General features: G+C 62.3%; 1 protein-coding gene across 1 annotated transcript in view; it reads right to left on the bottom strand.

Annotated features, from left to right (window-relative positions):
• The window catches only part of NTSR1 (neurotensin receptor 1), a 38,277-nt gene that overhangs the window by 10,888 nt on the left and 1,957 nt on the right, over positions 1 to 25,432 (bottom strand). The gene's annotated exons all lie outside the window — the stretch shown is intronic.

The raw sequence follows: 25,432 nt of genomic DNA, 5'->3' as shown, positions 1-25,432 counted from the left end.
CCAGACCTCGGTGCGTGTGTCCTCGTTTCAGGGCCAAAGATAAGACAAGGGTCTTCCAAGGTGACACAGCCCAGATTTCCCGTCCCTCACCTAACAAGCACCGTGATGCTCTCGATGGTGGTCGCAGCTGTGTGGCCCGGCGGCCCAGGGATGAGCCGCACAAGGGTCAGCACCTGCCGCAGGCCTGGGCTCCGGGGAGGGAAGGCTGCCGGTTCTGAACCAACGGGGGGGGGGGGGGGGGGGGACCCGGCAGCAGGGTGGGGCATGCGGCCTGGAGAGGCCACGGGAGTCGCGTCTAGCACCTGCAAGGCCACCGGGGAGGAGGAGTCCAGGCCTGGGTGCGCCGGGCGTAGGCCTTGGCCCGACCCGACCTGGTCCATCCCACCACTGGCTCTGGGAAGCATCGTTGGCTCCGTCTGAAAGGACGCCCGAGCGCGTCTACCTTCTCCTTTCGGGCTCGAACTCGGCCTTCAGCTGAGCGAGCGGAGGCTGGTCCCGAGCCAGGCCGCAGGCCCGGGGCCCCGGGACCCCGCGGACCGCGCCGAGCGCGCTCGTCGGACGGACGAGGTCGGAGGGTCGGTGCTCTCACCCCATAGAGAAGGGACCCGACCCAGCGAGGAGCCCGGACCCAGCCCGACCCGCAGCGGCGGTGCCGGCTGCCCTGTCACTGGGCCGCGTGACCGCCGGGAGCCGTCACAAGGAGCGCGCATCCGGGCCCCGCCGAGGGCCAGACCCACACCGGGGGAGCTCCGCGGGCACGTGCCCGCCCTCAGCTGCCCAGACGCCACCGTTCCGGGTGAGTGAGAGTTTCTGAGAACAAATTCTAGGCCAAAGATTCTGACTCCTTGGAGGGCTCTCAGGGCCGAAGCTCCGTTTCTCTCTCCTTCCTTTGATCTGCTTCACCTGGTCTCCATGCTCCCCCAGGGCTGGGATCTTCTGGGGAGGCTGGCCCGGAGTTACCGGGGGCTCAGAGGGACGGAGGATCCAGCCGGGAGGGCGGGGTTCAGCACCGTGGAAGTCCCACCAAAGCTGGGGGGGCCCTGGGGACTGGGGGGACATGGGGAGTGGGGGAGACCTGGGGGGAGACCTGGGGGTATGGGGAGTAGGGACCTGGGGGGACGGGGAGTGGGGGGAACTAGGGGGGACAGGGAGTGGGGGGGACCTGGGAGGGACTGGGGGGCGGGGAGTGGGGGAGACCTGGAGGGGACAGAGAGTAGGGGGATCTAGGGGGATGGGGAGTGGGGGACCTCATTGTGAGGGGCTGGGCTGGGAGAGGTGGGGGGACCCCGGGCTGGGGACCCAGCCAGCTGGAGCAGGGGCCATCAGGAACACTCCACCCCATCTCCAGGCCCTTCCTGTCCTGACAAGGGGTGAACACCTGTGGCCCCTGGAGGAGGCCCCGCCCCCACACCGGCTCCCGCAGCCAGCAGCCCTGCGCTGGGGAGTCCTGGCGTCCTGTGGGGCTGCAGCCACGGAGGCCACAGTCTGAGAGTGAACTTGGAACAGAAGCCCCCCTGGAGCCACATCCTGTCTGTTCCTGGCCCTGCCGCAGTCCTGGCACCAGCTGGGCTGCTGCGAGACCCTCAATCGGATTAAGGAAATGGCCTTCCCAATGCGCCTGTCCCTTCCTAGGGACGGGGAAGGAGCAGCGCGGCCCCTCCCCTGGTGGCACACAGGAGGCGCACTGGGGCCTGGCTCTGGCTGGGACTTGGGGGGCTCATCAGCCTCGGCAGCAGCTGGGGTGGCGAGCTGGCTCTTGGACTCTCGAAACCACACGGAAGCCATCTGTGCGGTGCGGCAAGCTGGCAGGGCTGTGGGCTGAAGGCCTGTTTGCCGTGTTTTCAAATATCCGTTGGCTAAAAAGCCCAGGAGAACGTTCACATCAGTGGGACATCTGCTAAGTAAGCAACACACGGGCTTTAAAGATCCTCGAGAAGGACGGGTGGCGGAGAAGTGAGCGCGGCCCCCACTTTTGTGCCTGAAAAAACGTGGGCAGCGGTGCCCGAGTGGTGCCCTAACACGTGGAGACCACGGCCCTCGTGGGGTGTGCCGGGCTCTCGTCCCCACCCGCACGCCCGCCCGGTGACGCCTGTCTTGCAGGGTCGCTCCCTTTGCAAGACCGGCTGCTGCTTACCCCGCCCCCCATTCAGATGCGAGCTGAATTGGATCCAGTTGCTAAGCCTTTTGTGTGCATTTTTCTAACGTGTAGGGAATTAATTTGACTCTGAGGGATTACAAGTGGTGCCAACTCAGCACCGAGGCCCCTGGGACGCTGCATGTGCCTCTGACGGGGCTCCGGGCATCGCAGCTCTGCTCCACGCCAGGAAGACGCGGGGACCTGGTCTTGACCCAGACGCTCGCGTGCCGGGGGTGGGTTTCCAGGGAGTTCAGCAGCGGCCTCGGCGGGGCCTGAGGCTGGGGTTGGGTGAGACGGCGAGCTCCTGCGCTGTGGGCCGAGAGTCCGAGCCCGGGCAGCAGCGGGCATCGGGGCACCCGAGCAATGTGGTCAGGACGGCGCTGCGGAGCCGGTGCTTGGCCGGGGACCGTCCCCCACTTGGTACCGCCGCCCGCCCCGTTCTCCGTGCTCCCGGCATCGCTGGCCGATGGGCCTGCCCCCCAGGACTCAGTGTTCTCTTGCCAAGAAATCGTGTGGGCAGTTTAGCGAATATCCTGTTCCTTCCCAATTTCGAATTACCGTCCCCCGGCAGCGCTGGTCACTGTGTTCCCGTGGACATCTGGCTCTGCACCCAGCATCTCCGCTCCTTTCAATAGAATTAGCGCCCTGTCCCTGCTTGGGGTGAATCTGATTATGGTGGACCCGGGGTGGAGCGGCCGGCGGGGGGCGGCGGGGAGGGCTGGGAGCGGCCACCCCGGCCTGGGCCCCACTGGGCCTGCACGTGGCTCCGGTTTCCTCCCGAGCTGACCAGCTCCTGGGCCCTGAGGGGACCCGGGGCCCTGGCTCCACGTCCAGCACTGATGCTTGAGGCTCCCTCGGCCGGGTTCCCCGGCTTCCACCTCGGGTGGCCGCGGCCTCAGGAACGGTGGTGGTGAGTCTGGCCGCTGCTCTGGCCCGTCCCGCCCCGCGAGGGCCCGGCTGTAGCTCTCTGCTATGTTGCCAAGGCCGGCCGGCACGCTGCCCAGTGACCCCAGAGCAGGCCCCCGACGCCCGCGTGGCCTAGGGACCGTCGTTCTTCCATCTCCGAGAGAACACAGCCACGTGGCCACCGGGCCCCGCTCTGCTTCCCTCCTTTCCAGCCAGAGTCTGAAACAGTAAATAGGCCGGGCCGGTCAGCCTGAGAGGTGCCACCGTCCCCGCAGGGGCGGGATGGCGCTGCGGCGTGCAGGGGCCACCCTGTGTTTCTAGGCACCGCAGTGAAGAGCACGGCAGCCAGGGTCTGGGTCGTGCCAAACGGCTTGAGCACATCCGTTCTCAGGCTGGGGTGGGGGGGGAGCGGCCTGGTCCCTCTTGAAGATCCTGATTCCTGGGAACAGGGGCAGGGGGGTCCAGGCCGGCCTCGGCCCGAGGACCAGGGCAAACGCGCCCCTGGGTCCAGCTCCCGTGGGCGGAGGGGCAGCGGCCGGGTGCCCCCCCCGACTCGGGGCCAGGGATGGCTGGCAGCAGGGCGCCACAGCCCACGGAGCCAGAGGGCCTGACTGGCTCCAGGGAAGCTCGCTGTCCCCCCCACCTCCGCGGCCTCCAGCTCTTCTCTCTTGCAGGAGCACATGGCAGCTGAGGCAGTTCAAGGGGACCAGGCTGTCCCCCGGGGATGGGCCCAGGGCAGGGGCTGCCTTCCAGCTCGGGAACCGCAGGGTGAGTGGCGACGCGTCCTACCCACCCTGGCGTCTCCGCTTGGCGTGTCTCAGCACCAGGGCTACTGCCTCCGTGGAGTCTGCCGTCAGCCTCCTGGGCCCACCAGCCCGCCCCCCATCCTCTGAGCGCACAGGTGCCCAGGCCCACCTCGTCTGACCTTCACGGGCATTTATTGAGCATCTGCTGTACGTGGTGTGTGTGGAGTGCGTGAACACACGGGACTCAGTGGGGAGCACGACAGTCTGGGGGAGACGAGGGGCCTTTTCCTGGAGGAGGAGTCTATGCAGAGACCTGAGAGATGAGGGGCACGAATGGGCGAGAGAAAGGGGTGGGGGCCTTAGGAGCCCGCGGGGCTGGGCCGGGGTCCCGTCACACACTGTCGCAGAAGCCAGAGGAGGGGTGAAGGGGGCGGCTCTTCCACGAGGTGGGCAGAGCCTGGGGGCCAGGAGGGGCCTGGGCCGGGGCGGCCTGCGGCAGGGTGGTGCCCGTGGGGCTGGACGCCGTGGGCGGTCGGGAGACAGTGGGGGGCTGAGGCAGGATGCAGGGGTGGGTGGGGTGGGGCAGCGGCAGGCAGGAGGCGGTCAGCGTGAGGCGGGGGGGCGACCCCAGCGACACTCGGCCTCTCGGGCGTCCAGGGGTCTGACCTCAGCTTCCTGCTGTGATAACCCCAGTGGGCATCCCCTGGTCAACGTCCCCCAGGTTGGAGGCCCCCTCACGTCCTCCTCCCGTGGCAGGAGTCTCCGGCTCGTGCAAATGTCTCAGCACAAGCTTTCCCTGTCATCTGACAGCCCGTCCTCCCCGGAGCCCGTCAGCCAGCCCGGGGCTGTCAGAGTCCTGGTCCCCCTGCCGCGAGCCTGTGAAACAGGATTTGTTCTGCTTCAGCGGAGTCGGGGAAAACTGCAGCTGGGGGTCCTCAGAGCTGCCCTCCCAGCCGAGCCTGGCCACGCGGGCGGGGGGCGGGGGGCGGAGGCGGCCAGAGCGCGAGAACTCGCTGCCTCCATTTGCTGCTGCGACGCGCTGGATGCCCCGACAGGCCGCGGCCACCGGGGCCTCCTTGCTCCTGCTGCCACCGCCACGTCTCCCGCCATCCACCCAGGTGAAAACGGCGGCCTCTGGAAGGTCCGTCCCAGGTGTGCGGTGTTCCGGGGCATTTCCCGGGCTCCCCCGGGGCCATCCTGTGCAGCCCTGTGGATACCGGCCCTACAGGCGAGGCCAGTGTTCTTGGACGGCCTGAAGCGGCCCCTCCGGCCCGGCGTCCTAGGGCTCGGGCTTCCGCGCTGGCCGTGGCCGCGGGCCAACCACCCGCGCAGGTGCCGGTGGGCCACGGTGTGCGGTCAGTGCGGCCAGCCTGTGTCATCCCAGGGAACTCGGCCACAGGGAGACAAAGTCTCACCAGCTTGGAAGCTACAGGAAAAACCCAAGCTCGGGGGACTGAGCAGAGACAGCGCGTTCCTAACACTGGAAAATTAACTTTGAGGCCGCCCTCGGGGCTGCGAGGCCCCGGACCGCTGTGGCTGCTTCCGCGTGAGCAGCCGTGTCTTCTGGCCTTCGTGCCTGCTGTCCCCACACCAGCTGCCGCCCGCCCCCACATGTCCCTAAGCAGCACGGCCGCCCGTGGCCATCGCGGTGATGGCCTGCATCTTTGCAATCCTGGGGACCTCCCAGCTGCCTTCTTAACCATCACGGGCAGCCGTGGCCTCGCGATGTTCCCTACCCCCCCCACCCCGGCGAGGTGCTCCCCTAGACATCCTGGGTCATGACACAACTGTCACGGGTCCCTCCGCTAGCAAGACTGCCATGAACTGGCCAGCCGTGGCCCATGGAGGAGGGTCCTCGAACGCTGCTCACGGTTTCCAGAGCCCTGGGCGCACACTTCTGGCGATGTGGTCGGCCACCCGTCCCACCGAGATGTGGAGTCTGCGGCCCAGCCCGTGCTGGCCTGGCTCTGACCGGTGACGTGCAGCGGAAACCCTGCATCCTGAGCCAGGCCGCCGCTTTCCTGCTCTCGTGGCCACCACAGCGTGAGGAGACCGTGGCTGGTCTCCTGGACGGCCAGGCCTAGGGAAGGGCCAGCGCCAACCTGCACGCAGGTACGTGAGGCCGTCTCGGACTCCTCCAGGCCCGGGGAGCCTCCGGGGGACAGCAGCCACCAAGGTGACCCCAGCCCAGACCAGCAGAGCCAGCCCAACCGCCACCCCAGGATCGCAAGCAACGTTACTGTTAGTGCCAACGAGGTTGGGGCTGTTTTGTTACGCAGCAGAAGCTAGCGGATGCACTGCCTTCCCGACGAGTCCTGTGGCTCTTGATTTATCAGCCGCATCACTACACTCTCTTTGGAGAGAAACACGCCTCGTGTAAGTATCCGCCCCCCACCCCAGGGCTGACAAGAAGCCCCGAGAAGGCAGGGCGCTGAGGAAGCTGGGGAACGGCAGGCAGGGCATCATCGCGCAGCCGAGCGGGCCGTCCTGCCCCCGAATCTGGGGGCTGGTTCTGTCAGGACAGTCACGGCTCCTGCGGCGTCCCCCGTCGGCTGTGCTGCAGAGCGGGGGCGAGGGGCCCACAGGGGGCCGGGGGACCGTTTCCTTTCGTTTTTATTTCCTGGGGAGACAGGCTCACCCGTGGGTCTGACTTCTTGAAAGAGCAGCAGCATCTCAGTGAACCTGAGCGCGAGAGCGGGCTCTGTGCCGACGGCTCGGAACTCGAGCGTGGAGCCAGACACGTGGAGCCGGGCAGCTGAGCCGGCGGGCCTGGGGCCCTCGGGGTCTGGGTTCGCTGGCGTCTCAGGGGGACCTTCCCTCTGTCCCCACCATCAGCAAACGTTGCTTCGTGCTTCGTGGGCTTGTCATGTGCACTTGTGCGTCTGCTTGTCCACGGGCATGAGCGTTCCCGTGTGCGTGTGTGCACAGATGTGCATTTCTGTGTGTGTGTGCACGGTGAGCATGTAGGCGAGTGTGTGTGAGTGTGCGTGAGCGTGTCTGAGTGCGTGCAAAAGTGTGTGCAAGCGCATGAGTGTGTGCGTCTCTGTGAGTGCGTGTGCGTGTTGAGCGTGCGCGTGTGGCTCCATATGTGTTCCCAGTTGGCTTCGGCATGAGCAGAAGCAGGGCAGTCCCTTAAACACGGACTCGCGTCGTGGTGCTGCGGGCCCCGGGGACCTGGCCTGGCGCCCTCACCCCGCTGCCCTCCGCGTCCCCGCTGCCCTGCGCCCTGAGCCAGGCTGCCGCTGAAGGATTGTGTTCAGAACGAACTGTCCCCTCATGGGGCTTCCGGGTTGTGCCGGGTCCTGCAGGGGCGGGAAGGGTAAGTGCGGGGCCCTGACGACCAGGCTGCGTGGTGGGGACCGCGGCCGGGACCCCCCGCAGGGCGCTGCACTGTGAACAGGAATTGGTGGGTGCCCCACCTTGGGCCACCCTTCCCCGTTGGTCCCCCTGGGCGGCCTCGCAGATGGGGACGAGGGGGCAGTGGAGGCCCCGGCCGCCCTCTCCCCAGCCCGAGCCTTTCCTCTTCAGCCCCCGACACGGCCCGGGGGTGCGCTCCCCTCCCGCCGCCCGGAGGTCGGTCTGCCGCACACCGAGTGCTGCGTCCCTGGTTCGTACGCTGGGATGTGGCGCCCACGGGTGTCGTGTCGGGAGGGAGGCCATCGGGGGTGAGTGGGCCGTGAGGGTGGGGCCCTTGCACCAGGGACCCCCGGGAGCTCCTGTGCCCCCGCACCATGTGAAGACAGGTGAGAAGCCGCCGTCACCAGCAGGGAATTGTGCTCTCGCCAGACACCGGATCCGCCGTGTCCTCACCTCGGACGCAGCCTCCACCCCGGGAGGCACACGTGTCCGTTGTTCAGACCAGACGGCCCGGCTCCAAGGGGCTGTGCACCAGCCCGCAGAAGTGGGGCCGCCTCGGCGCACCTGCCGGGGAAGCCCCGGGGCCTGGAGGCCACTGTCCTTGGTCATTTAAAACCCACAAAACGGGACACCTGGGGGGCTCAGCGGGTGAGCGTCTGCCTTGGGCTCAGGGTGAGACCCCGGGGTCCCGGGATCGAGTCCCACATCGGGCTCCCTGCGTGGAGCCTGCTTCCCCCTCTGCCTGTGTCTCTGCCTCACTCTCTCTGTGTCTCAGGAATAAGTAAATAAATAAAATCTTTAAAGAACCCCCCCCCCATGAAACATTTGTGCCAGGATCTGAAGGTGTCCCCTAAGAACAAAGGGGCGGGAAGTCTGTGTGCAACACCCGGAGACATGTCAGGGCCCCCCCTGCTTCCCCCGCGAGCGGCAGTGGAGCCTGACGAGCAGGCTGAGGATGCCAGAGCCTCACAGGGCAGGCCCACGGGCGTGCGCGGGGAGGGCTCCCCCTCTTGCCCCGTCACCTGCCCCCCACCGGCCCCCGCATCTCAAAAATGAACCAGAGTCACGCTGAGTAGCTAAGCCCCGAGGACAGGACGCTGGGGACGGGTGGGAGCGCCAAGGAGAAGCCGCCCCGACCCGATGTTGCCGCGTGTCTGAGACCCCGGTGTCCCCATCTGGGGAGTCTCCTGCCCCGTAAGCTGGGACGGTCCAAGGAGTCCCCAGCCTGGAGGGCGGCCGTGAGGGTCGGAGCCAGCTCCTAACGCCATCGGGAGCAGCGGGAGCCACCCGCGGGCGCGGTCGCGCTTCACCCAGAAAAGCCAGTAGCCTCACCCTGGCCGCAGCAGCGCCGCTCAGCCAGGTGGGCGCAGCCCTCGGCCGTGGGGGTCCCAGGTGGCAGGTGGCTGCGGGGCCCGTGTCCCCCACCTGCGGCCCACCGCGGCCTCTATGGCCTGGCTTTCCATGGTTCTCTTCCGGAGCCGGGGAAGTGGGGAGCCGGGCAGGGTCCCCTCCCCCACCGCTCCCCGGAGTTAGCGCTCACGACGCCCCCGGAGCGGTGACCCTGGAGGAGCCTCCGGCCGCCCCGCCGGGGACTGAGGAGGCCGCTTCCCCGTCATGACTGGTGATCACGATTCATTTTCTCTGACAGATCTTCTCCCCAAAAGGTGCCCGCACGCCTTGATGACATTTAAATTACTGGGGATTTGCAAGTCCAATGCCGGCGTGAATATTCATGGCTGCGTGTTCCCTTCTGGGGCACAGCCGGCCTGGGCCCCGCCTCTCTGCTGCCATGTGACAAGTCCTCCGACGCTGGTGGGGGCTTCACATTCTGGAACCTGGGAGCCGCCCGTTGCACGCGGCTGTCCGCACAGTCCTCAGGGTCGCCCCTGGGGGGTCCCAACGGGCCGGGAGGCACAGCCCAGGAAGGGCAGGAGGGCTGGACGGGGTGGGCAGGAGCGGGACGAGCTGCGGCTCCCCCAGGACACGGCAGGCCGTCCCCGTCCCTCACCAGCAGGGAGCAGACGGCGTGGGGATGCGCTCCCCACGGTGCCCCCCCCGCGAGCCTGGACAGCTGGGGTGACCAGGGGCCCATACCCTCGGCCATGTCTGACCTGCTGCCAAGGCTGCGTGACCCGGCCAGCCCGAGGCGGGCCCGCAGGATGGTGGCCCCGTCGCTTCCTGTGCGGGAAGTAAAACACGCACATGCAGCCTCTGTGCCACGCGGCTTGGCACCTCCTCAGACAATAACAATAATGAAAAAAAGAACTACCGTGTGTCCCACCTGGGAGTGTTCCCCAAAGAGAGACGTTTGCACGCCCACGTTCACGGCAGCACCAGCCCCACAGCCAGCAAGTGTCCACCCACGGGAGGGGGACGAACAGGATGTGCTGCGTCCGCACAGTGGGATGTGGCTCAGCCTGAGAAAGGAAGCGAGTTCTGGCACCTGCTCCTACAGAGTCGAACCCGTGCCACGAGCCAGTCACAACACCCCGACCCACGTACGGGGGCCCCTGGGGGAACCAATTCATGGATATAGGGGGGACGGAGGCCGCCAGGCCCTGGGGGAGGTCGGTGGGGGGACAGAGTGTCCGTTTTGCAAGATGAAGAGAGTCCTGGAGACGGCTGGGGCAGCGGCCGCACACGGTGGCACCGTGTTTAGTGCCAGGGCGCTGCGCCCTCAAATACGATTACGACGGTAGATTTTATGTGAATTTCACCACGTTAAAAAAATCAGAAAAATTCTCTGAAACCTACAAACATACAAAGAGTTCTTAAAACCCAATAAGCAAACAAATACCTCAAAACACGGGCGCAGGATCTGAAGCTCATCAAAGATTTACGGGTGACCCAACAGGCACGTGCAGCGATGCTCGACACCCTATGTCATCGGGGAACTGCTGGTTAAAACGACGGGATGTGGTCTGGTGGCTCTGCTCCCGGGAGCAGAGACCTCCGGCCACACGAGTGTCACACGTGGGTGTCCACGACGGCGGGGCTCAGCATCGCCAGACCCTGGGAGCGGCCGGGCGGCCCTCGAGCGGGTGACGGTGAACTGCGGACATCCGGACGGCGGGAGCTACTCAGGGCCAGGAAGAAACGGGCTCCCAGGCCAGGGAAACAGGGAGGAGGGAGAGAGGAGCCCATTGGCACAGGGACCCCCCCAATGGCTCCAGCTCCACCGTGCGGAAAAGGCACAACCACGGAAATGGAGAAAAGGAACAGCTTCCAGGCAGAACCCCGTCACGGCCCTCGGATGTTTGGGAACGGTCCCTGGGTCCCTGTAGTTCTTAGTTCCCACGGCCGTCCTGGGGACCCCGCGCCCACCGTCACCTTCCTCAGGATGCACCCAGTTCCACTTAAAACAGACACAAAATTACAGGATTAAGACCTAAGCCAGGGCTGCCAGGTGCCCCTGCGAGAGCTGGGGAGGCCGCCCAGCTGTGGCCGGACCCGGGGACGCTGTGCACTCCCTGAGCCACCATATCCATCCCGCCCCCCGGTGGTGACAGGCGGGGGACCCGTCCTCACCCCCCATGGCCCGAGGGGGACCGAAGGCCTCTGAGGGCCCCGACGGCCGCCAGCCCCTCATCCTCCACCTGCTGCGGGGAGCTAGAGGCCAGGCTCCCGTCCCCCTCCACCACCCCTGCGGCCTCGCCTGTTGTGGGGGAGCAGAACCTGCCCCCGGGGCTCCGGGGGGACGGGGCTGCCACGTGAGCCCAGCAGCCCCCGGGGGCGGGCAGGGCCCACAGCTGCAGGCGGCATCACAGCAGCCCTGCCCCTGGGCCCGACGGTGGGGCCACTGTGGGGGACACTCCCGGGGGTCTCAGCATTTGTCACCACGCTTCACATCCTGCCAGGGTTCCCAAACCAACCAGACCTAAACCCCGAAGCTTCTCTGCTCAACAAGCCCGGGGTGTACCCCGGGCCCCGTCCTGGGCGTTCGGGGGGCCACCCTGCCCATTTGGCCCAATAGCGCCCCAGCCTCACATTCGGGAGGCTCTCAGTCGTGGGCTCAGGGGAGTGGTCACCCCCTCAGGGCCTTGGGGGGCCTGAGCTCCTGCTGCTGCCCCTCCCCCACGCCCAGCAGGGCTGAGCTCAGGTCCCACAGGGGGTCCTGGATGTCCCCCCCCCCTGCCCCCGTGTTGGTGGGCTGCCAGGCAGGGATGCGGCGGCCTGGGGCTGAGCCCTCGGGGCCCGTCAGCCTTCCTGTTCCTTTTCCCCCATAACCTGCCAGCCTCACGCCAAGGCCTGGAGCCCCGGCGCTGGCGAGCACTGGCCCTGCCTGTAGGGGATGCAGCTGAGAGCCGGGCTGCCTGGCTGAGGCCGAGGGCCCTCCACGGATGGACAGACGGACAGACACTGTCCTCGTATCCACGGGAGCAGGGCAGGGAGGCCCCCGGGCTGGGTCCCGCCTCGCTGAGACATCACCGCTCACCCCAACACCTGAGTCATCCGCCCTCCCCGCTCCCCGCTGGACGCACGGCCACCCGCTGTCCTGGCCGGTTGCCCTGAGCCCCGCCCGGGCTGCTGAGAGGGGTTACGGGTCCTGATCCCGGCGGCTGGACGTGGGTGCGGCCTGAGCCCTGGGCTGTGCCCGGGCGGGGACCTGGACGGGGGTGTGCTGCAGGGGGCTCCCGCCTGGCCCGTCTGACCCCAGTCAGAAGCTATCTTCCGCCGAGCGCTCAACCGGCCCCGTGTGGAAATGGGGCCCAAGCACCGGCGGGCAGTTAAAGCCACAAACGGCTTCAAGTTTTACTGAAATAGAAACAGCTTTGCAGAGGGGATGTTGAGAAATGAGCTCTGCCGCTTTTAGAAACCAGACAGTAGAAGTCTGCAGGACGGGCCTGTTGGAGACAGAAGCTCGGTGACCCGTGGGAGGGCCGCGGGCGGCCGGCGGGGGCCCCATGTCGGCGGAGAGGAGGACAGACGGTACCACGCGACCCCACGTCAGTCGCCAATAATGAATAATAATAGGGAGGCACGTCCTGGGCGCTCGGGAAGCACCGCGCTGGGCTCCGGGGCCACACGTGAGGGGACAGCTGGCCTCTCCGGGGACCAGCGTGCGGGCGGCAGGGGACGGCGGTGCCGCCTCACAGGCGGGACACGGGGTGCAGGGAGGGGTGGCCGGGCCCGACGCCGCCACCCCCCAGGCCGGGCACCCCCTGGGCGTCCTTCGGAAAGAGCCCGTCCTCCTGGGCTCCCCGCGCCGCGGCCCTTCCTCCGGGGCAAGAGGGATGACGAGGCGTCTGCTTGTTACCGATGGAGGCGGAAATCCCGGGGCCGGGCCCAGCTGCCGCCCCAGAGCCAATCCGCTCCTGTCCAGGCGGCGGAGCCGGGGTTTTCACGCTGGTGACTCCAGCGCACCACGGGGGAAGCCGGGGGCACTTGACCCCAGGATGCCCCCACTACCTTGTGATTCGTTAATAAGGTCAGGGAAGGGTCATCACAACCCGGCAGGCGGACCTCAGAAAGGGCTGGAAGTGGTGCTCGACGCCCTAAATGCCAACAAAGGGCTCCCGTTGGGGCTGCGACGAGGCTGCGGGTGAGCATGGCCCCTGTGCGCCCGCTGCCCACCTGCGGAGCCCCGTGGACCGTGGCTCCTTTCAGCTCCTGTCTGGGGAGTCCCGGGGCGAGGGTGGGGCGGGGTTGGGGGTGGGGGTGGGTCGGGGCAGGGTCAGGGCTGGGGCGGGGCGGGGTCGGGGCTCCACAGCCGGGTCTCGGCGGGTCTCAGGGCTGGGGAGCAAGCTCATGGGGGGCCGCGGGGTCTGCGCGCACCCCCGTCCTGTAGAGAGAGGCCCCGGCACCTGCTGTGTTTCTGGACCCAGGGCACCAGTCACCTGCCAGGAGACAGAGCGTCTGCCCAGGAGCAAGCCCCCTGCCGGGCCGGGCGGCCCTGGAGCTGTCCAGTGGGGCTGCTGGGGGACACCAGGACGTATGTCCAGGTCCTGCTTCCAGAACCTGCGAGTGTAGCTTTATTTGGACAAAGGGTCTTTACAGATGCAGGTGAGGACGTCGACATGAGCTCACCCTGGATTCGGGGGGTCCTAAACCCAGTGACAAGCGTCCCTATAATAGAAGAGGAGAGTCACAGACAGGAGACACGAGGAGAAGACACCGGCGCAGACAGGAGGGACGCTGGAAGGGGCAGGAAGGAGGCTCTAGAGGCGCCGAGCCCTGCGCACACCCTGGCCTCAGACTTCTGGCCTCCAGAGCCGCGAGGGGCTGGGTTCCTGCCCCCTGAGCCACACAGTCGTGGTCCCTGGTCGCCGCGGCCCCAGGACACTTACACGAGTCTCAGGACGGGCAGGAGCAGGAAGCTGCGTGGGGTTACAGCCTGTTCCAGACACGAAGGCCCGCCCAGCTGGTTTGAACTGGAAGCTTTCTGCGCCTCTTCCAGCTCATCTCCACATCTGACATAAATGTAGGCATTTTAATACATTAGACGGGCGTCTTTTAAACAAGCTGTCAGGAAAATGAATTGCAGGAAGTCGAACGGGTGCTAAGCTTGTGTAAGTGCCCTGCAATTATCTGCGTCTAGCACGCTGGCAAGTGTGACAGGGGTGCCTCAGAGGCGCCTCGCTCTTCCCGAAAGCTTCCTGCGGCTGGGGTGCACCTCGGCACAAGACCATGCTCAGGCGTCTGCGTGGCCGCCTCCCCAATCTTCTGGGCCTCCGAGGGTGGAAAGGGCCCCCACGGACCTGCACCCTGCACGCCCCAGGCCTGGCAAGTGCCCGCTGCTCCTCAAACTCCACGCAGCACCAAGGCGGCAGGGGTCCCCCAGCGGGCGCCAGTGCCCCCAAGGGCAACCCCCTCAGCACAGCAGGCCTCGGGGCAGAGTCCAGGGCCCAGGCGTCTGCCAGCCTGTGGGGAGCAGGGGGGCCTCTGGGCGGCCAGTCCTGCCTCACGCGGGCCTCGCTGCCAGCGCCGCAGGGGACTGGCCACGACCCGGCTGCCCGACGCCTGGCTCACAGGGGCTCGCATCTGTGTCGTCTCGTTATCCTGCCTCGGGCCCTGGCCCCTGGTGCCTGTGCTCCTGGCCGGTCGTCCCGGGAAGACAGGGGACCCCTGGAGGCCACGACCCCCTGGAGGCCGCCGGAGAGCGAGGCTTCACCAGAAGCTGGTTTCAAAGAATCGGAACGTTTTTCCATCTGGCTGGCCCCCGCCTCGCCAGGCCCGCCCCTGGAGTGGGGGAGACAGAGCCACGGCGTTACGGGGCTACGCACCCTGCGGCAGTCCAGGAGGGGTCTCCCCTAGGCTGGGGAGCTCCCTGCCCCCACCCGGCGCTCCTTCCCTTTACGGGTTTCCAGGAGCAGCTGGTGAGCCCAGACGCAGAGATCCTGGGAGGGAGGCCGGACAGATGTGATCGCTTCTCCCTCAGCCCCAGGCAATAAATAGTGACCTCAACAGCTTCCGACCGTGCACATCCTGTTGGGCACAGAGCCTGAAGCAGACGGACCTACAAATGGACAAATCTTTGATTTTGGCTCGGCACCAGCAAGTCCTGGATGTCCCGACGCCCGGGGCTCCCAAGTGACATGACCCAGGTGCACTTCCGCCCTTGCAGGTGGAGGCTTCGTGGTCCTGCCAGAGGACGGGGGAACTTAGACCCCGGACAGCAGCCTCCCGTGGCCTGCTGGGAGCAGTCACAACTTAGCAACCCCCGAACAGGGACTCATCCCAAACAGCCCGGACTCTCTGAACTTCAGGAGGCTGAAATCATGTGGGTTTTGTTTTGTTTTTTGTTTTTTTTTAAATAGAGGAAGCATTTTTGAGTTATAAGAGCACAGAACTCGCTGAAGAATGCTCTTAACCTTTAAATATGTAAGGGAGAGTTACTGAATTTTACAATAAATTCACCTTTTAACAGACAGTGTGCTAAAAATGTTTAAGTCCAAATAATGTCTCTGTTTTTCATAAGCTCCAGTATAAGATTTACTCAAACACAGTGGCTCTCTTCAACTTCCCGTTTCTAGGATAACCATGTTTCTTTATTGGGTATTCTTTGCAGCTTTGTTTTAATAGTTCCTTTGAACCAACATCTTCTATCATAAACTGTCTCAGATATTTTTGAAAGTAGGCAGTGTTTAAAATCCAGGATGACTCCCACTTGGGTACTGGACTAGCTCTCCTGTCATAAACAACCATGCAACTGTACACAATGCACCAGCCAGTCGTTTCAGGCACAGGACGAGCTTCGGCACAAGACCACAGTGGCCGAGAGCAGGGAAACTCCCGAGGCGAGCCCCACTGTCACCCGTTTCTCTCCTTGGGGACATTTTCCTGATTGTAACATTAGGAGCTGAGGTCTGGACCCAGCATGGCTATTCCAGCAGAGGACACAGAGCTCAGCAAGAGCCCTGGGGCTGCAGGGCAGTCTGAATCTGCAGAGAAGTCACTGAAAAGAGAGGCCTTCCTGGGCGGGTGGGTTCTCAGAAGCCTGTGAGGGGCTCTTCGTGGCTCTGGGCTGGCTGGGCTGGGTTCACAGGTTGAAATGTTGACAGCCTTGTGGGAGGTGGCTGGCATCCTGGCATCCCGGCAGTGCTGGAGGGCAGAGGCCTCATTAACACCCCGAGTGTTCTGCTCGGATGCCAGGAGGTCCACACCTGAGGAATGAGCATTGTGCCCTAAACTAAGCCTAACTGAGCCTTGAAAGAAACCCCCCAATCCACAGGGGACATTGGGACTTGAGTCAGAGGGGCTTGGGCTTTTGGTTAAGCTGCACAGACGAGCTGTAAACCAGGGTGATCAGTCTGTAACCGGAAGACCCACCCCAGCAAGAGTCGACACTCTTGAAAGGAAGGTAACAGAACACAGAGGCTCTTCAATGCACCATCTACTACGTTCAGCATAAATAAAAAATTATTAGATATGCAAAGAAACAGGAAAATGTGACCTGTTAAATACGTCAAGGGAGAGTTACTGAATTTTACAATAAATTCACCTTTTAACAGACATTAATTAAATTAAATTAAATTAAATTTAAATTAATTTAAAAAAATTAATTTAATTATTTAATTAAAGCAGCCCTCCAGGTGAGCAATGAGAAGTGAGAAGTGTCAGGCGTGAATGGGCACAACGTGAATTCTTACCAGACTTTGATCACTTAAGGATGCATGCTTACAGCCCCAGAATAGCCGTTACAAGAACAAATACAGATGGGTGTGCCCAAGAAAGTCGGGCGAGGAAATAAAATGGAGTGCTCTGGCTTTCCAGTCAGAGGACTAAGAGAAGAGTCTCTGGAAACTGGTGGGTGTGGGAGGAAATCTCAGCCATGAGACAGCTGGCAAGGGGATCCCCAATTTCTGTGCACGAATTGACACAGATCCTGAGCTTACCCTTGACCTGCACGTGCATGGAACACACCTAAAGAAGCAGCGTAAAGGAAGGACCAGAAAGGTGCACCACACCATAAGCCACCTCCCAACGAAACCCTGCGTGGTGTGTGCACGGGCTCTGCAGATAGCACTGACAGAGCCACCACCACCAGGGAGGCCGACTGGCTCTACCTGGGCTCTCTGCCCAAAGAAAAGAATCCACTAAAAACATCAACATTCTCCAGGGGGTTCTAAACAACACAGCCATATTCAAAGTGTTCAGAAAGTACCCAGAATCCACTTGATATGGAAAGAACCAGGAAAACGTGACTAATACTCACAGGAAAGACAATATACGGACCTCCCTCAGGAAGGCGTATATGGTGGGACTTGAGATGAGGACCCTGGAGCAGGTGCAAGAACCATGATCCTTGAGGTAAAGGCAACACTCTTGAAATCAATGGAAAGATACAAGTTCTTGCAAGATGAGAAGAAACTACATTGAAAGAACCAATGGAAGCTTTGAACTAAATGACACCATGTTATCCACCCAACTGACCCTCAGAGGGAGAGACACCCACCAGAGCCAGTGTGTGTTCTGTGCACACGTCACTCACTGGCACAGGTCACGCCTCTTCACCGCCGGACAGATGTGAACAGCTCCAGGGAACTGAAATCATGCAAGTGTGTTCTCTAAGCACACGGAATTACAAATCATGACAAATGTTGTCAACATTTGGAAACTAGGGATCCCTGGGTGGCGCAGCGGTTTAGCGCCTGCCTTTGGCCCAGGGCGCGATCCTGGAGACCCGGGATCGAATCCCACATCGGGCTCCCGGTGCATGGAGCCTGCTTCTCCCTCTGCCTGTGTCTCTGCCTCTCTCTCTCTCACTGTGTGCCTATCATAAATAAATTAAAAAAAAAAAATAAAAAAAAAAAAAAAAAAAAAAAAAAAAAAAAAAAAAACATTTGGAAACTAAACAACACGACTCTAAACAGTCCAAACACTAGTGGGAGTCTCAGGAGAAATAAAATATCTTGAATCAAATTAGAATATGTTTCCACAGTTTTAAGATCCTACTAAAGCAAGCATTTAGGAGGGGAGTCAGAGCATTTGATGTTTAAACTACAGATGGGTAAAGGCCCGGAGTCAATAATCTAAGCTTCCACCTTGAAGAAATCTAGGGGACTGTGAACAAATTAAATCCAAAAGAAGCATGGAAAGGAGATGAAGATCGGGGCATAAGTAAATAAAAATGAAAGCAGGGCAGCACCGGGGCAGACCCGGTGGCTCAGCGGTGTAGCACTGCCTTCAGCCCAGGGTTTGATCCTGGAGACCCGGGATCGAGTCTCATGTCAGGCTCCCAGCATGGAACCTGCTTCTCTTTCTCTCTCTCTGCATCTCTAGTAAATAAATTAAAGATCTTTAAAAAAAGAAAAAGAAAAAGAAACCAGGGAGACAACAGAAAAAATTCATGAAACCGAAAGCTGGTTATTCAAAAAAGCATAATAATATCAATAAACTCCCAGCAGAATAGACCAGGGGAAAGAGGGTGCACGGTCACCAGGAACGTGAGAGCAGGGGGGGTCCTGGCACCTGCAGGAAGCATCAGGGCGACAGGAATGCCACAAACTCCTCGCCCCCAAATGTGAAAATAGACCAATTCCTTGAAAGTCACAAGTTGCCCAAACCTGCTCAGGCAGAAACACAACCCTGGGATCTCTCCATGCCCATGAAGGGAACTGAACCCATGGCTGGAACCTTCCAACAAAACCCCTGGCCAATGGACTCACTAGGGGACTCTACTCAACCTTTCAAGAAGACAGACTCCCAGGTCCACATAATCACTTCCAGGAAACAGGAGGGAGCGAGTACTTCCCAGATCACTCCATGAGGCCAGCGCGACCCTGATACTGGCGCCAGACAAGGATGCACAAGAGAGTAAAGCCACAGACCGACATCTCTCATGACCATGGACACAAAAGTTCTCAACAAAATATGAAACCAAATCCAGCAATATATAAAAAGGAGCCCAGACCAGACACGTGAGGCTGGTCCGACATTGAACACCAGTCAACATTTTCCACTGACACAAGGTCCCAGGAGTCGTCAAATCCACGGAGACAGAAGGCAGAGCGGTGGTCTCCGGGGCAGGGGGAGTGGTGGCCGGGGACCAGCTGCTTCCTGGGGACAGAGTTCCCATTGGGAGGTGAAAGGCTGCTGGACACGGGTGGTGGGGATGGTCACCCAGCACCGAGAACATGCCTCGGGCCACTGAGCTGTCCACTTAGCGGTGGCTAAGATGGTGAATTTTATGTTATATGTATTTTACTGCAATAAAAATGTAATCAATGTAATTCACTATATTAACTAGGGAAGAAAAACCACATAACCATACCAATCAATAGATGCAGAGAAAGCACTGGACAAAATCCAACATCCATTCATGATTTCTTAATCCAATAAAGGGCATCTACTCAAACCTTGAACAAAAAACCTCATCCTTGATTGTAAAGTGGAAAGACTTCCCCTCTAAGATGGGGAAGAAGGCCAGGAAGTTTTCTCTTCCGCTCCAATTCCATATCCTACTGGAAGTCACGGGCCAGAGCAATAGGGCAATGAAAGGAAATCAGAGGTGTACAGATTGGAAAGGATGACATAAAACTTCCTCTATTCGCAGAAAACGCGACTGTCTATGCAGAAAATCCCGGGGAACCCACAAAATAATTTGTAGAATTAATAAGTGTGCTCTTCACGGTTGCAAGACAGGACGTCACCACACGAAGCCCAATCGCACTTCTCTACGCTAGCCATGGAAAACTGGAAATAGAAAAATAATTCCCAAAACATGACTGCTTAGGCATAGATCTAAGAAACTACGTCAGGATCTGTATGTGGGAAGCCGGCTCCAAGGACAGCAAAGGGGACCTAACTTGGCGGGGGGATCATTGTACTCGGGGACTGGATGTCTCGGGGTCAGGATGCCGTGTCTCCCCAGCACGGCTTGACACACTGACCGCCTCTAAATCAAAACCCTTGCATGCTTTTCTTGTGGGGACTAAAATTTACGTAGAAGGCCAAGGGACAAAAGTAGCAGAGCAGTTTTGGAAAGGAGCACAGCTGGAGGACGCAGGCTGCTTGGAACGCGTCCTGTGGAGCTGCGGTGCTGGAGGCCTGTGGGGGCAGGGGCAGGACAGACACACAGATGGAGCGGGGCCTGGGCGGGGCCCCACACAGGAGGTCAGGCGGCTTTTGACTAAGGTGCCCAAAAAACTCCAGTGCAGAAAAGATCATCTTTTCATGACCGATACTGCCCACGTGGATTCGTATATGTAAAAAAGAAAAAAAAAAGAAAAAAAGAAAAAAAAAAGGCACCCATATCTTACCCTATAGAAAAATGAATTCAAAACAGATCACAGACCTAAATATGAAACTATAAAGACGATAGACAACAGCAGGAAAGATCTTTGTGAATTCCTAGACACAACACCAAAAGCATGATCCGTTAAAATGTCTGGTAAGTTGGACCCAATCAGAACCATAGCTGCTTCCTTGGGGACGTGCAGTGTTAGGAAAACGCAAAGATAAGCCGCTGAAGGGGAGAAGATGTCTGCAAATCACATGTCTGGACAAAGTACTTGAATGCAGAATGTATTTTTAAAACTCTCGAAATGCAACAACAAGAAAACAAGTCCATTTAACACCTGGGCAAGCTCCTGGCCGGACAGTTCGGCAGAGAAGGAGCACAGGTGCCCACGGCACACGGACAGACGCTCCACATCACCTGTCGTTAGGGAAACGCAAATCAAGCCACAGCAAGACCCCACTGCACACCCCCTGGGTGGCTAAATGAAAATAAAACCCAAACCTACAACTGTTGCAGGTGCCGGGCACCTGGGTGGCTCGGTGGGTGAGTGTCTGCCGGGCTCAGGGCGTGACCCCGGGGTCCCCGGATCGAATCCCATGTTGGGCTCCCTGCATGGAGCCTGCTTCTCCCTCCGCCTGTGTCTCTGCCTCTCTCTGTGTCTCTCATAAATAAATAAAATTTAAAAAAGAAAAAAAACCCTATCGCAGCTGCCAGCAAGGATGCGGAGCCCCGAGTCCTCCTCCCACGTGGCTGTGGACACTCCGTACGGCACATCCGCTTTGGAAAGGCTTGGCAATTCCCTAGTAGGTTGAACACATGTCCTGCATGACCCGGTAATCCAGCTCCTAAGTGTCTGCTTGGGGGAAATGAAAACGCGTGTTCACACAAAATCCTATACCCGAATATTAGTAGCAGCTTTATTTATAATTGCTCCGAACTGGAAACTGCCCAAACGTCCTCCACCTGCCAAATGGATAAATAAACCATGGAATCCTCCCCCGACACAGGAAGACCCTATTGATGCAGGCAACAGCCTGGATGAGCCACCAGTGCCAGAGTCCGTGAAAGAAGCCAGACTCATGGGGGGACACCCCAGAGGCCCCGTTTATGTGACATTTTGGGGAAGGTGCAAGGCCCGGAGAACAGATCCTGGGCTCCAGGGTGGGGTGGGGCGCGGCGGGCCCCAAAGCAACAGCATGAGACAAAGCTCCGGGGCGACGGGACTGGCCTCCAGCCCCTGGGGAGGTGGTTCCGCGGGCCTGTGCACTTGCCAAAACTCAGAAGTAAACAAAGGAAAAGTGATTTTCACTAAGTGTAAATGTTAAAGTAAAGGGTTTCCTGCAGGGCCCTGCTGTGTGCACCCCTAGAGTGTGGATGCCCTTGGGTGACAGAAACAGCTCGCCGCCCCGGGAGGGGAGCCCACGCATCCGACGGCCCGGCCCCCCCAGAGGCGGCTGCATCCCAGCGCCCTCACCGGCCGCCGCCCGGAGCCGTGGCAGGCATCTCGCGTGTATTAGGTCTGAGCCCGGAGTCGGCAGGCAAAGGAACGAGGCCCAGAGTCTCGCTGCTCGGCCGGGGTCCTGCGGCCGCCCAGCGGTGAGGCCACCGGGCTGCGGAGCCCCAAGCTGCCCCCCGAGCCGTAGGGAAGCTCCGGGCCGCCCCCGGGTCCCCGCCCCGGCCCGGGGATTGGTGGAGCACCCCGCTGCCGTCGCGTGTGCCGTCACCCCGCGGGCGGAGGCCGGGTGCCGGGTGCCGGGTCTGGCTCCCTCCCGGGGCCTCGGTTTCCTGGTGGGACCTGAAGAGCCCGGGCCGGGCGCAGGGCCTCCGGGTGGCTGCACGTCTGCGGGCAGCAGCCAAGCAAACGGCAGGTGCTGCTGGGGAGGAGCCGGGCGAGCTCAGCACCGGGTTGTGTCTGGGCGCCGGCAGGCCCTCCCCGTGCTCCCGGGTGCCACGTGGCGGGGAGAGCGCCGCCTGGGGGACCCCGCTGGCCCCTCGGGGCAGGGAGCCTCCGGAGGACCGGGCGCCCCCAGAGCCTTCATGGGCCGGGCCGGGCCACAGAGCGCTTCATGTGCGCCTCTCACAGACCCACGTTCGCTAGGTCACCCCCAGCACAGCTCCTGGGTTTCCCCAACGCGCGCACGACTGTCAGGGTGTGACGCAGCCTCCCCGTCCCCGGCTGACGGGCCCCGGAGTGACGCGGGCTCAGCAGCCACCTCAGCGCGATGTCCCCTCGGGTGCGGGCCCCTGGCGGGAAGCGGCGGGTGCTGGGCCTCGGTCTCCTGTGGGGCATGCGGCCCCTTCCCCGCCGGCTCCCCTGTCGGGACTGCGCACCGATGTCACACCGTCCCTGAACCAGAGCCTGGGGGACCCGAAGGAGCGTCCGTGCGCCGCGCAGCCACCTTCCTGGGGACCCCGTGGCTCGCTAACCTCTCCCACAGGTGCCGGCGTCACGGGGGCTCACGGGCTGGGGGAGGAGCGGAGAATCGAGGTGCCGCAGGATGCAGATCCTGAGAACACGACTCATGGTCTGACTTTCCTGGAACAGTTTTCTTCGCCTCAGTGGAGAGAGGTCCTGCGGCCTCTTGCTCCGTGGAGTCGCATCAGGTGAGGGCCGGGGCAGGTGGCTGTGGGGCCCAGCTCCTGCCCTGCGGAAGCGCTTCCATCTGAGCAGGTGACAGAAGCAGGGAGCCCCCAGGAGCGGGTCCTCCAGCCCGGGGGCCACGGGAGGTGCACGGGGCATGAAAACAGCAACACGGCAGTGCTGGCGCAGGCCGCCCAGGCCTTGCCCTTCGCTGGGGGGCGAGGCTGCCACCGCGATGCGGTCCCTGACTCTGCTCCCGCTCCCCGCCCTCGCCTGGGCACCGCTGGGCCGCGGAGGGGCCGTCCTGCCCCGGGAGGCGCCCACGTTCCCTCCGTCCCTGCTCACGGAGCACACCTGCACCCGGCGTGCAAATACTTTACCACTGGTCTGAGCATCACAAAAACTAAATTTACTGCCAAAACAGCAGAACCATGTCTCGGCAGAGGAGAAGCCCTGCCGTTTGCCAGGGCAAAGCCACCACGGGGCACCAGGTGAGGACGAGCGTGGGCCCTGGGCCCCTGCCCGCGTTGTCCCTCAGCACCGAGGGCCGGGGCGACCCTGATCCTGGGTGTCAATGCTCAGGACACCTGTTAGAGAAGTCTGGGCGCTGAGCTTCCCTCCCCTGCCCGCTGCACGCGTCCAAACCCCAGATCCCACCCTGCAACGCGGACAGGATGCTGCGTGGGAATGCGGTCATGCACAAGTGTGTGTGTGTGCACGTATGTGTGCACAACCTGTGTGTACGTGTCTGTGTGCATGCACACGTATCTATGTGCACGCATGTACACTCCATGTTCACACGTGTATGTGTGTTTCTGTGTGTGCGTTACAGGTGTTTGCACGACTATGGGCACAGTCCCCCAAGCTTTAGAACCCTGGACTGGGGGGTCAGCACCCCCCCGGCCCTCCCTCTTTAACTGGGGAAATGAGAACAGGCACAGGAGCAGCACGTGCCTAGGCGCTGAGGCCGCAACTGCGCCAGAGCCGGCGAGCAGGTGAGCAACCGCCCTGGGGGGCAGCTGGACCCTCACTGAGCCCTGGGTCAGGGCTGGGGGTCACCAGCATCACAAGGCTGGACGAGCCTCTGGCAGAGTCAGAGCTGAGCCAGACGCTCGAAGCCCCAGGCCTCTGCCACCGCTGGTCACTGGTCCCCTCGGCCCTCTGGACCGCCCGCGTACTCAGTGAGGACTCGCACACGTTCGCGGGAGGGAAGGACGTGGCCCTGCCCCACCTGAAGCCAGCAACAGAGCGGCCGGGGCACAGGACGGACGTGGTGCCTGAGGTCAGAGCAGGGCAGCGGGCAGGACTGCAGGGGACCGGACAGGAGCCGCACAGCTGCTCCACGTGGGCAGGGCCTCCGTGGGGACCGCCCCGCACCCAGGGAGACGCGTTCCGGGTACGTGGTGGAGGCAGGGCTATTTCTCAGGGCGACGGTCTAGTGGGAAGACCCCTCGATGGCCTGGCACACACGAGCCTTCCATTCTGGAAGTCTTCACTGCCGTCAACAGTCTGAGGGAGACTGAATCCCGTTCCCTCCCGGGCTCTGTGGGCACCTCCTCCCGGCCGCCTGTCCACGTGGGGCCCAGGCCCGGGGGCCTCTGCTCCAGCTGCCCTCCCAAGCAGCTCCGCTCAGCCCAGCTCCAGGCTGCACGCTCAGAAAATGCCCGGCTGAATTCAGGAATGACTATTCAAAGTTGCTCAGAAATCTGATCCCAAATCCTCTCATTTCTAAATATGATTTCTGAGCACAAGTGCCCGGGGATGGGCTCCTGTGGACGGGGAGGGCCGGCCGCCTCCTGGGAGACATGCAGGCTTTTCTGCTTTGGAAAGGGGGGCTGTTTGATCGGCCAACACCTCCCCACTTGCAGCACGGTCGGGGAGAGGGGCACACACAGACAGGCACCCCCCACCCCCGTCAGGAGTCACTGCTTAAAAACAGTGGATGTTCGCCTTGACCTGCCCAGTGGCCTGGAAGGCCAGGTGGGGTACGCGAACCCGGGGCACCTCTCCCGGGGCGTGCAGAAGGGAGCGGGGATGGTGGTGAGGCCCCCCTGCCCCCGCAGCGGTCAGCACGGAGGGAAGGGAGCCTGGTGCGAGCCTTCCACGCACGTGGTTCGGGCCTTCAGGGGAAGCCAGGCCAGTCTCCAAGGGCGCCAGGAAGCCAGCGAGCACCGAGTCAATGCCCGGGCGGCACTATGTCTGTGGCGCAGAAGGGGGGCCTGTCTGCAGTCGACCTCAGCAGACATCTGGCAAATGGGGGAACGACCAGGACGCACCCTGCATGCGTGGCTGTCGCAGCCTCTGAGCACAGGGAGTCCGAGGAATGACCCTTTGGGAGGTGAAGTGGTGCCACTTAGGCGTCTGATCGCACAGGACCCACAGAGGGGATGTTTCGGGGGCTGCGCTTGCTCTGCTGTGGCTTGTCGATGAGGATTCCAACCCACCAGCTCCTGGCCGAGCCCTGGGAGCCAGAGGGTTGGGGCCTGGGTGGGGGCGTCTCCCGGGTGGGCAGCGAGTGCTACGGGCCTCATCTGCTGACCCAAACCGGCCACGTGAGCCCTTTGAAGGCAGGAGGCGTGCTGCTAGGCCCCTGGGCACAGCCGGCCAGAGAGGAGCGGTTGGGGGGGGGCGCGGGGCCCCTGAAGCCGCAGCAGGCAACTTCCCACTGTTCATGGCCCGCGGCCCCATGTGCGTTGCCTCCAGTGCAGAGACCACATTGCAGACAGGCAGCCGGGCTCTACTAACCTCCCTGCTGCATGTGGCTGGGGTGGGGGTGCTCTGCACGCAGGGGACCCCGCAGCCACAGGTTCTCAGCACAGGCGTTGTGGGGGGCACTCGGTGGTGGCTTGTGGAGGGTCAGCCGCAGCCCAGGGGATGAGGGGCAGACGCCAGCTCCCGCCCCAGCACACCGTCCTACTTCCAGCACGGGCCCTGCTGTAGGCGTCCAAGGACAGCCAGGTGGGGACGGGGCGGGGGGCACCCTGGCCCCCTCCTCTGGCTCCGCTGAGCACCTGCAGGCCCCA

This window comes from Canis aureus, chromosome 26, assembly GCF_053574225.1.
Source record: "Canis aureus isolate CA01 chromosome 26, VMU_Caureus_v.1.0, whole genome shotgun sequence".
In the NCBI taxonomy this organism is placed as follows: Eukaryota; Metazoa; Chordata; class Mammalia; order Carnivora; family Canidae; genus Canis; species Canis aureus.
This window is presented reverse-complemented; position numbering and strand designations above follow the sequence as displayed.